At 45.4% G+C, this 12,128-nt stretch overlaps 1 long non-coding RNA gene across 1 annotated transcript in view; it reads left to right on the top strand.

Annotated features, from left to right (window-relative positions):
• The window catches only part of LOC119940437, a 30,030-nt gene extending 23,042 nt beyond the window's left edge, over positions 1 to 6,988 (top strand). The window contains exon 3 of the long non-coding RNA XR_005454920.1: positions 6,680 to 6,988. This is a non-coding gene — a long non-coding RNA (uncharacterized LOC119940437). The remainder of the gene's footprint in view (positions 1 to 6,679) is intronic.
• The last annotated feature ends 5,140 nt before the right edge of the window (positions 6,989 to 12,128 follow it).

Raw genomic sequence — 12,128 nt, 5'->3', positions numbered from 1 at the left:
ATGTATATTGACCCCTCAGTACCTGGGCCGGTGATCATGCACTGAGAGGGAGTGGAATTAAAAGTGCCTGATTTGTAGCCAGCTGTTGTATCTATCTTCCCAATGCTACACCTCACTGGGAGTGGTATCATTGTCCCCCGACTCTGTCATATTGTACTCTTTTAAATGCTTAGTACAGCACTCTGCACACAGTAAGTTCTTAGTGAATACCACTGATTGATAGATTGGACAGATTTAATGGGCTGCAGCTGTTGGGGCAGGAATGCCACTCTCACCAAGTCAAACCGTGCCTTCAACAAATACCATAAGTATTACTATTACTATTCCACTTTCCCGAGCTGCAGATTGCAGTGTGAGATTCTTGACTTCTCCGGAGGGCCATCTTGTGACCCAAACTCAGGCCGTGGAGAGGGGTAGTGGGGTGAGGGAGCACTGTTCTTCAGTCCGGATCTGAGCCTGCCCCTCCCCACCCACCCTGACCCAACCCTGCTTCCTTCTGGGTCTACACCCCTCTACTTTAGGGGTTCCCACCAGCCAGTACCAACTTGGGGGTTACGACTTTCTGCTAAAACCACCTCAACCACATCACTAGAACTGCAAACTCACTGTGAGCAGGGAATGTATCTACCACACCTGTTGAATTTTATTCTCCCAAGCTCTTCATTCCATGCTCGGCATTCATTCATTCAACGTATTTATTGAGTGCTTACTGTGTGCAGAGCACTGCAAGAAGTGCTTGAGAAAGCACAATACAATAAACACAGAAAGAGCTCAACAGATACCACTGATTGATTGTTGATTGATTGAAAGCCTTCCTAAAAACCTTGGCCTACATTTCAGGAGGTGCTGCAATCTGCCAATCTACATGCTCATTCTACTCTTTGATCAGAATGGAAATGTGACTGGAAGTGATGAGAGACTGAAAATCATTCTGTGCTAATCATTAATACCAAATAACCGCTAACTTCGTAATCCATTCTTACTTGTGGGTCTTTGGCCCACAGTCATGTGAATGAGACTCACCCTTCATCCTTTCTGGGAAATTCTTTCATCATCATCATCAGTGCCATCATCATCTAAGATACATTAATCTTGATAGAAGCTGCATGACTTACTGGATAGATCACAGGCCTGGGAGTCAGAAGGACCTAGGTTCTAATCCAGGCTCCACCACATGTCTGCTGTGTGACCTTGGGCAAGTCACTTAACTTCTCTGGGCCTCAGTTACTTAATCTGTAAAATGGGGATGAGTGTGAGCCCCTTGTGGGACAGCGACCATGTCCAACCTGATTAACTTGTATCTACGCCAGCAGTGCTTGGCACATAGTAAGTGCTTAACAAGTACCATTATTATTATTAATATTATTATCATTATTAAAAAGCCATCAGGGATTTAAGAGGTGATAGAAGGGTGTGTCTCTGCCAGATATAAAAACTTTGAAGTTGAAACCTTGAGCTGTTTTGAAGTTAATGTGCTTTATTATTAACTAATGCCCAGTGTTTGAAAATTGTTTTTGGAACCAGTTCCATTCAATTTTGGAAATTAGTAATAAAGCTAGCCGTGTCTTATCTGTTGTAGCAATTGATCACAGAAATGAGGACTACGCTGATCTTTTTTTATTTTGGTCTTTATCGATTCCTTTCATCCCTAGAGAGATGCCTCATTCTCATATTGAATGAGTAAGTTTAAAAATGACTTTTATCGATCAAATCTTGAGGTTAATACCTCCATGTATTGAAGGCATATACTTTCTTCAGTTTTAATCAATCAATGATATTTATTGAGAGTTTACTGCCTGCACTATAGTAAGTGCTTGAAAAAGAGGCAGCATGGCCCAGTAGAAGCAGCATCTTAGTGGAAAGAGCAAGGGCCGGGTTGTCACAGGACCTGGGTTCTAATTCTGGCTCTGGTGTCAACGGCCTGAGCTCAGTCTGTGGACCTCTCTGTTCCTAGGCCAGCTATCATGGGTTGAGCCCTCACGGGAGGGAGTGGAATTAAAGGTACTTGACTTTGGAGTGAGCTGTTGTATCTGTCTTCTTTGAATTACACCTCACTGGGAGTGGCAGGAAGACGTTAACAAATAACATTTAAAGAAATATGCTGGAGTTGGTAGACACGTCCCCTTAGTCACAGTGTACCTCCCAAAGGAGACGGTTTTGTTCTTTTGTTCTGAATATTTTAAAGCTATTTCAGCAGCACAAAACTGTTACGCTCTGCTGGCCTGGAAAGAATGCTAAGTCTCAACGCTTACTCTTAGGACTACATCCTAAACTGAATGGTGGCTCAAAGAAAGGTGTGTGTGTGTGTGCATGTGTGTGTGTGTGTGTGTGTGTGTGTGTGTGTGTGTGTGTGTGTGTGTGTGTGAAAGAGAGTTAGTGGATGGGGTGGGTGAGTGAGTGCACTGTTGAGTGAGAAGTTGAGTGGATGAGTGAGTAATTGGGTGGGTGAGTGGATGGATGGGTGAGAAAGTAAATGTGTGAGTGACAGGGTGAGTCGAGAGGTGTTTGAATGAGTGAGTAAATGTGAGAGTGGCCTGTGTGAGTGAATGTGTGAGTGAGTGAATGAGTAAATGTGTTCAGTGACTCAGTGAGTGGGTATGTGAGTGGATGAGTGAAAGGATGTATGAGTGAGTACCTGAGTGCATGCATGGATGGGTGAGTGAATGTGGGGAGGAGAGAATGAATGGATGGGTGAGTATAGACATCCACTTCTTGTTCATGTTCCCCCTCCAACTGAGAACACCTTCCCCCTTTATACCTGACTGACCACCCCTCACTCCATCTTTAAAGCCCTTACTAAAATCAAATCTCTTCCAAGACACACCTCTTACTTTTTCCATTCTATTAGTCCTCCTTCTGCATTACCCTTGCACTTGGATCTGTACGTTTTAAGCATTTTGGTACCAAGAGCTTGAACTCCAGGAGTCTGCACAGAGTGAACACTCAATACATAGCCTGGATGATTGATTGAACCATTCCCAGATTGAAGTGATGTGACCCTGTAAGGCCAATAATATTAATAATTAACCATATTTGTTAAGTGCTTACTATATGACAAGCACTTGTATTAAGTGCTGCGTTAGAAATAAAATATCCAACGTCCCATATTGGGCTCCCATTCTAAGTAGGAGGGAGAGCAAGTATTGGATCCCCATTTTGCATTGAAGAAACAGGCCCAGACGTTAAGTTATTTACCCAAAGTCATATAGCGAGTAAGTGGCGGAGGCGTTTGAGAGACCAATCGTTCAGTATCAACAGTATTTATTCATTCATTCATTCATTTAATTGTATTTATTGAGTGCTTACTGTGTGCAGAGCACTGTACTAAGTGCTTGGGAAGTACAAGTAGGCAACATATAGAGACGGTCCCTACCCAACAGCAGGCTCACAGTCTAGAAGGCTCCTGTTATGGTGGTCTGGGAGTGCTGTCCTTTCAACCTTTCTCCCTCAACCCACCCACCCTCAGCAAGGAACAGTGATGGAGAAGCATCTTCCCTTTCCACGCTAGTTTCCCCCCTTTCCCTCCTCCTGCAATGTTTTCCCCAATGTTAAAATGAAAGATGGATTGAAACGGTGACAGAGGAGGAAAAAGATGTCATGGCCAGGTGCAGGAGACCTACCCCACGAATTGGGGCCACCCCCCCCCCCCCACCCTCGGCAGTTTGGGGGTCCAAACAACGCACAGACATCGTTGCCCCAGGTGAGAACCCCATGGCCACAGCGGCAGAGCCAGATTGCCTATAGGGCAGCTCCCACCAAATCGATCGATCCATGGTATTTATTGAGTGCTTACTGTGTACAGAGCACTGTACTAAGCACTCAGGAAAAGTACAGCAGAGTCAGTTGATGTGACAGACGCAATCCCCACCACAAGGAGCTCCTCAGGCCGCCGGGATGAGGCAGGTGTATGGGACTTGGGAGAAAAATGTGCTACTCTGTAGTGTAGGCTCATTCATTCAATCGTATTTATTGAGTACTTACTGTGTGCAGAGCAGAGTACTAAGCACTTGAGAGAGTACAATGCAGCAGAGTTGATATACACGTTCTCTGCCCACAAGAAGGGAGAGGGGGTTGGGGACAAGAGGGATTCATTGGGATGCTCTTTCCTCTCTGCCACATTGCTTCACTTCAGTTGCCGATTACTCCGGTTACTACAACACAACATAAATCTCAATAAATTACATATGTCTTTCTACTTTCTAAGTCTGCCTGCTATTTGCACACTTATGATCGTTTTCTCTGTCATTGGCCCTTGTGCTTCTGTCTAGTTTTACTTTCCACCTCCAATAGATTTGAAGCCGCATGAGATTAGGAATTAAGGTTTTTTGCTTCTAAAAGGCTTGAAGCGGGCAGAGCATGGACTTGGGAACCAGAGGACCTGGGTTCTAATCCCAGCTCTGCCAATTGCTTGCTCTGTGACCTTGGGCAAGTCACTTAACTTCTCTGTGCTTCAGTTTCCCCAACTGTCAAATGGGGAATCAATATGTTTCCTCCTTCCTGTGAGCCTCATATGAGGCAGAGTGACTGATCAAATTATCTTGTACCTACCCCGGGGCTTAGAATAGTGTTTGACACATAGTAAGCGCTTAACAAATTCCATGAAAAAAAAACCCTCCCACACTGCTTACACAGGGCCTTCTCAGAGCAGAGATTCAATAAATACCTTTGTCCACCAGATGAGATCAAATCCTTGTCCACAAATAGCCCCTAGAATTAACATACTAATCATTACTTTTAAATCTTTCATTTGAAATAACCACCTGCGATTTCTAGACATAGTCTATATTTATGCTTTCCTATCATATACAGATTAAATTACCATTCTTCAATATGTTCTCCAAATTGTCCAAATCCAAGTGCAGCTGTTAAATTGTCCTGCTCCAGGCTTCCTTTTTTCACGCCTCCCCCCCACTCCCTCTCCTCCCCCTGGGCAGCCTCTTGGTGCAATTTGCCTTCTGTTCCAGGCCAGTAACTTACTTAATGGTAGTATGGGATCTGAAATGAAGATCTAAAATACTCCAGGGTTTACCATTTCTCTAGAAATTCTCCCTCTCAAATGTGGCCCTCCGAATCAATCAATAGTACCAATGAAGCACTGACTGCGTGTAGATCACCGTTCTAGTTACTTGGGAGGGTATGACACAAAGGAGTTGGTGGACACATTCCCTGCCCCAAATGATGCTTTTAGTCTAGAGGACATATTAAATGGAAGCTGGAAACTGAGTGGAAAGCTTTGACAGGATCTGCTTTCTAGACCTTCGGTATGATGATTTTTGATGGTAGGCTTGAGATGAAAGAGGCAGAGGAGGACCATTTACTGCTGTTGGGAAGGTACCCCAGCCCATGGGGAAGTCCCAATTACAATTCACTCTGACAAAATGTCTGTGTTTTCAAGCTGCACCTCACCCTTCTTCTGAATGGGCCCATCTTCAACCTGAGACGTGCTATTTTCCCCTCTGTCCCCACTCAACCAGTCCAGGGGCTCAGAGAGGCCTTATGCACAGTTGGCAGTTGTTGAAAAGATCATCTAGGCCTTTCCTTGGGATCCAAGGATCTGTGAGAAGTGTAGGGAAAGGGATGACTAAGTCTCCCTTCCACAACCATGAAAAGAGGCCCAGGAATCTTTCTTTTCTAATGGCATTTGTTAAGCACTTTCTATATGCCATGTCAGGCACTGTTCTAAACACTGGAGCAGATGCAAGATCATCAGGTTGGTCACAGTCCATTTCCCACATGGGGTTCAGTCTTAATCCCCATTTTACAGATGAGGTAACTGAGGCACTGAGAAGTGAAGTGACTTACCCAGGGTCACACTCTTATGATTATTATAGCTGATGGTCAGAAGTTTCTGCTTGATCTCATCTATCTAACCATCCTTTTCCATGCCTTCAATCTAGCCTGGAGTTACTTCCCCTTCCATATATACCATAATATATGTATATACCATTACCCCCCTGCAACCTTCCCAAAGCATTATTAAGGTTACATCTCCTCCAGGCCAGGAGGCCTTCCCCAATTAAACCCTTTTCTTCCCATTTCCCTCTCCCTTCTGTGTCCCCTATGTACTTGGATCTGTGATCTTTGGGAATTTGATAGTCACCCCACCCTCAGCCCCACAGAACCTGCATACATATCTCTAAATTATTTATATTAATATCACCCCATCTAGACTGTAAGCTCACTGTGGGCAGGGATTCTGTCTACCTATTCCATTGTATTGCACTAAGAGAAGCAGCATTGCTCAATGGAAAGAGCATGGGCTTTGAAGTCAGAGGTTATGGGTTCAAATCCCAGCTCTGCCAACTGTCAGCTGTGTAAGGCAAGTCACTTAACTTCTCTGTGCTTCGGTCACCTCATCTGTAAAATGGGGATTAAGGCTGTGAGTACCCCGTGGAACAACCTGATCACCTTGTAACCTCCCCAGCGCTTAGAACAGTGCTTTGCACATAGTAAATGCTTAATAAATGCCATCATCATCATCATCATCACTCATCCAAGCTCTTAGTACCTACTTAGTGCCTACTTATCGAGTAGGCACTCGATAAATACCGATGATGATGATGCAGCATTGGTTGGGTTACCATTGAAAGTTTTTGAGGGAGGAAACGTGTGCAGAGTCACATTTTAGAGTAATACAACTGCATATTGCATTAATAATTTGGCTATTTTCTTCTCTAAGCTTTACAGTTTTCTCGAGCTACTGCTAAAGGTCTGTATAAAAAGAAACATCACCAGTATCTTTCAGGAAGAAAGCGGGGCTCCGAAATGCACAGATCCGATCTGCAGTCGGCCGAAGTGATGGAGCCACCAGTCAAGAGAAAGCCCACAAGCCACTGCCAGCGTTTCTATCACTACTGCACCCGAGAGCCAAATTAGAGTTTGAGTCAGGCTCAATTCCCTTGCCTGGAGCTGCTGACTTGGGTTGCGGTCAGTGAGTTTCACCTTGTGTTCACATCCCAGCCATTTAAATAAAATCCTATGCAGCACAGCTCAGACCTCTGTCTCTGTAACTCCACTTCCTTGGAAAACATTTTAAAACTTCCCCTGTCATCTATCGTGGTGATCTATGGCTCATTAGAGATGATAGCCTGCTTCAGTGAAACTACACTGGGAAGATTTATCTGAAGAGGAGTTCTTATCAGCTGTTGTTATTTAGCTCTCCGCACTATATAGGAATGGATTATTCTCTATGGTTTCCTTCTTCAAATGTGTGTACCGAGGATATTAGGAAAGCTTTCTACACAATCATGGGGTTTCCCTCTAGACTTTCATATGCATCCTTTTCCACTGAAAGTTTTTTCTGTCTCTGCTTGATAAAGAGATGATGTCACCTTTGCAAGCCCCTATTCAGTTAAGGATCTCAAAATCCTTACATATTATGCCTGGGGTGGGATTTATTATCCTCATTTAGCAGATTAAAACCCTGAGATCCCAAGTGATTGAATGGTTTGTACCCTAGTATCAGCATGGGATAGAGCATGGGCCAGAGAGTCAGAGGATTTAGGTCCTAATCCCACCTCAATTCCTTCATCTGCAAAAAAATGGGGATATGTTCATTCATTCATTCAATCGTATTTAATGAGCGCTTACTATGCGCAAAGCACCCTACTAAGCACCTGAGAAAGTACAATACAATAATAAATAGTGACAATCCCTGCCCACAGTGAGTTTACACTCTAGAGGGGGGACTACAGGAGGTAACTGAGGCACAAAGTAGTGTCTTACCCAAGGTCACCCAGCAGACGAGGGACAGAGCTGGGATTAGAACCCAGGTCTTTCTGACTTCCAGTTCCATGCTCTACCCATTAGGCAATATTGCTTCTCACATGGGCATTGTTCCACAGCCAGTGCAGGAATACCAGTTCTGCCCTCCTCCTCCTCCTCCTCCAGCCCCTCCAAATGGGCTAGAAAGATCACCTGGTGTGTGTCCCAAGGTGACCTGGGGTATGGGCCATCTCAAGGTCAAAACTATCTTGTGACCACCTGAGCCAGCAGGCGGAACTTGAAAGTAAGGGTGGGATACCGCCCCCATGACCAAATCTGCTAGATTGACAGCCCAAGCCGGGAATACAGAAGGTGTCCCTCGCCCCCGTGCCAATCAAATTAGGTATGGAGGAAGGGGGGAGGGCAGTGATTGGACAGACTGAGGCTGGAAGCTGGAATGGCCTAGGAGCACAGGTGATAAATACCTGTGGCCTCTGACTTTCAGGGTCAGAACACTGAGACACACAGCAGCAGGAGGAGCTGCTGCCGTAGCACAGAAGGCTAGATGCCTGCTCTGCAACCAGAACCAACAAGCTGAGGCAAGGGCCAAGGGATGGGTGAGTGTCTCGTGGGTGGGACCCAGGTGCCCTGCTGCTGATGGGAATCATGAGTGGATTCCTCCCATCTAGGGAGAGCACATGGTGAGAGCTAGCCACCCACCAAGTGTGTGGGTAATGGGGTGAATTCCTCCCATGTGGGTAAGTGGATTCTTCCCGAGTGGGAAGTGCACATGGGTGAGAGCTAGCCGCCTCACTCACATGTGATTAACATCTGAATGTGTTCCTCCCATTAAGGAAGCTCAAATATTACTAATTGATTACATTCCTCCTGAAAGGGAAGCTCAATCCATTGCACCAAAACAAATAATTCAATTCGCCTTGCGGAATAAATTTTATATAAAACTCAGGCTTTCCATCCCCGGTCCCTCTCTCTCTCTCGCCTATCACTGAATGAACCCATCCCCGGACGACGGGTGGCAGCGTGTCAAGGTGAACCAGAACACACACAATCTCAACATCAGAAAGGTAACTTGTGATTGCCCAAGTTCGCAAAAAGGAACTCAGAAGTGCAAGTGGGCACTGCCCTCATGACTGAAGCCGCTGGACACCTCGGCCAGGAATGCCAAAGAAGGTGTCCCTTGCCTCTGTGCCAACCCAGTAAAATATGGAGGGGCTGAAACTGGACAAGTGGAATCTGGAAGCCCGAATGGCCCAGAAGGACATGTAATAAATAGCCGCCGCCTCCGACATTCTGGGCGGCAGATCGAGACTTGCAGTAGCTAGCTGCGTCTCACCTCTGCCCACAGTGTGAGATGCCCCCTCTGTCTACATTACGTGAGGACCGTGGGATAGGTGAGTGTCTTGCTGAGCACTCATTAGTCTGGCAGCTAGGTGCCAGCTAGGTGTGAGATTGATCTGAGTCCCCGTCCTGTAGGCAGGTTCCTTCTACCCCTGAGTGAAGAAACTCTGCAGTACATGTCTAGAATCTAAGCGTATTCCTCTCAAGTGGGAAATGTTCATAGGCAGGATCAAGGTGCTTTGCCACTTAATAATAATAATAATAATGGCATTTATTAAGCACTTACTATGTGCAAAGCACTGTTCTAAGCACTGGGGAGGTTACAAGGTGATCAGGTTGTCCCACGGGGGGGCTCATGGTCTTCATCCCCATTATACAGATGAGGGAACTGAGGCCCAGAGAAGTGAAGTGACTTGCCCAAAGTCACACAGCTGATAAGTAGCAGAGCCGGGATTCAAACCCATGACCTCTGACTCCAAAGCCCGTGCTCTTTCCACTGAGCCACGCTGTTTCACTTGCAAATAACACATGAGTGTATTCTTCTGGAGAGGGAAGCCTTCAGTTTGAGTGTGTGCAGGGTATCAAACTAAAAATAAGTGTATTCCTCCCGAGAGGGAAGTTCAATTTGCTGCATGCAAATAACTAAATAAATGTAATCCTCCCAAGAGGAAAGTTCCTTTCACTATGTGGAATAAATCTGGCATGGCTTAGCCTTTCTGACTCCAGTCTCTTCCTCTTACCATGCCAATCCTCAAACCCATCCCCACAAACTGGGTGACAGGGAGTTGGGAAGCAGAGAGCGGGTATTTATTGAGCGCTTACTGTGTGCAGATCATTCATTCATACATATTTACTGAATGCTTACTTTGTGCAGAGCGCTGTACTAAGTGCTCGGGAAGTACAAGTTGGCAACATATAGAGACGGTCCCTACCCAACAACGGGCTCACAGTCTAGAAGGTGGTCAGAGACAACAGAGCAAAACACGTGGACAGGTGTCAAGATCACTGTACTAAGTGCTTGAGAGAATATAATGTAACAATAAACAGACACATTCCCTGCCCACAGTGAGTTTACGTTCTACAGCTGGCCATTGTCTTTCAGCTGGGGCAGCAGAGGAAAGGGCTTGCCTCTCGAGAACACTAACTTTGTGGTTGCGTCAAAGCTCCTGGCCAGGTTAGACGTGGGTCTCTGGGCATAGGTTTTGCTCTTGATCCAGTGTAAAGAACACTGCTCAAGAATCAAGAGATCTGGGTTCTAGTCCCGGTTCTGCAAATAGGACGTACCTTGTCGGGTCAGTAAATAGCGGTGAAGGACTCTGCCCAAAGAACTGCTTAGGGAGCTCCGTGAGGGAGCAAAATTACTGAAAATAACCATCTAATATGGGCAACGAAGATTGCAGCTGCAACAAGGCTACCCCGTGCTGAGTTGTGGTTCTGAGAATGTGCATCAGCAACTTTGCTGCTGCTGCTTTGGCTGGGAATAGAATCTGCCCCTAGAAAACCTTGGCATGGACTTGGCAAAGTGCTTCGCCTCTCCCACCTCACTGCACTCTCTGTTCCAGGAGTTATGAGACTGGCAGGGCCACAAGTGGTGAGTCTTCCCACCCTCCATGGCAAAATTCTTGCAAGAGACTGGCATGGCACCCCACATGGGCATCCATCTGCAGGACAAATGGAACAGGGCGGGGGTCACAATTCCCCACGTGTCGTGATTCTCCAGGAGTCAAGCTAAAAGGAGAGGCGATTTAGCCACACGAGATGCCATTAGGGTTCTCTGCTTGTAAACCTCTAGTGAAATAATAATAATAATAATAATAATAATGGCATTTGTTAAGCACTTACTATGTGCAAAGTACTGTTCTATGTGCTGGGAAGGATACAAGGTGATCAGACTGTCCCATGTGGGGCTTACAGTCTTCATCCTCATTTTACAGATGAGGTAACTGAGGCACAGAGAAGTTAAGTGACTTGCCCAAAGTCACACAGCTGACAATTGGCAGAGCATGGAGATGATATTCCAATCTGCAGATTGGTGACAGGGACATTTTAGGGACTTCCCACCTGCCGACTAAGTTCTTGGTCTCCTAGATGGTAGAGTTAACCAGCTCTTGCTCTGAGATGCAAACAATCAATGGTTTTCACTGAGTGCTGACTGTGTGCAGAGCACTGTACTAAGCACTTGGGAAAGTACAATACACTAGAATTGGTAGGCGTGATCCCCGCTCACAGAAGCTTATATGTCTTTGTACACTGTGCAAATACTAAGGCCTCATTCATTCATTCATTCAATCATATTTATTGAGCTCTTACTGTGTGCAGAGCACTGTACTAAGTGCTTGGGAAGTACAAGTCGGCAACATATAGAAACCTTACCTAATAGCGGGCTCGCTCCCTCTTGGGTTCATGTTACCAGAATCTGGTCCTAGGGCTGCCTTCTGAACCATATTAACTTTTTCTGGCCAACACCACATAGATCCAAGGTGGTTGGGATTGTTTTTTTTCCTGACTACTGGAAACCAACTGGGCTATTGACAGGGGTTGACCATGGACTTTTTTGTAGTCCTTTCTGGATTCACCTGGATTCCTCATTCATTCCTTCATCTCTTATCAATCTGTCTTCTAATCCCTAGTGCATGGGAATGAACTCCTTGACCACCCTCCCCACCTCTTGCTAACATGACTCATTTATTTTTACTGGAGGCATACTTGATTAATCATCTAATTGTCTTTCTCTATGGCGACAAAGGAATGGAATATTGAAGCACTTTGGAAATTTCCAAGTGCTCCAGTAGAAGTCATTTAGTTCAAGCATGTAAAGTGCTGAATTTGCTCACTTCTCCTAGATGACAGATTATATTACACTTGATGGCCTTGTACTATAAATGCAGAGTGATAAAAACTGATCCTTGAACAGCTCTTTACAGGCCACGCTCAATATCAAATGGCAAGACAAGATCACAAACAATGAAGTTCTGGAACATTAGTCGGTCTTCTAGCATCTAAGCTATCCTCTCCTTGACCTATCTGGGCAGGACACATGAAGGGAAGGAAAGACAACAGGATCC

The sequence above is a fragment of the Tachyglossus aculeatus genome, chromosome 18, assembly GCF_015852505.1.
Source record: "Tachyglossus aculeatus isolate mTacAcu1 chromosome 18, mTacAcu1.pri, whole genome shotgun sequence".
NCBI classification, from domain to species: Eukaryota; Metazoa; Chordata; class Mammalia; order Monotremata; family Tachyglossidae; genus Tachyglossus; species Tachyglossus aculeatus.
Note: the sequence above shows the minus strand (reverse complement) of the source record. Positions and strands in the feature narration are given on the sequence as shown.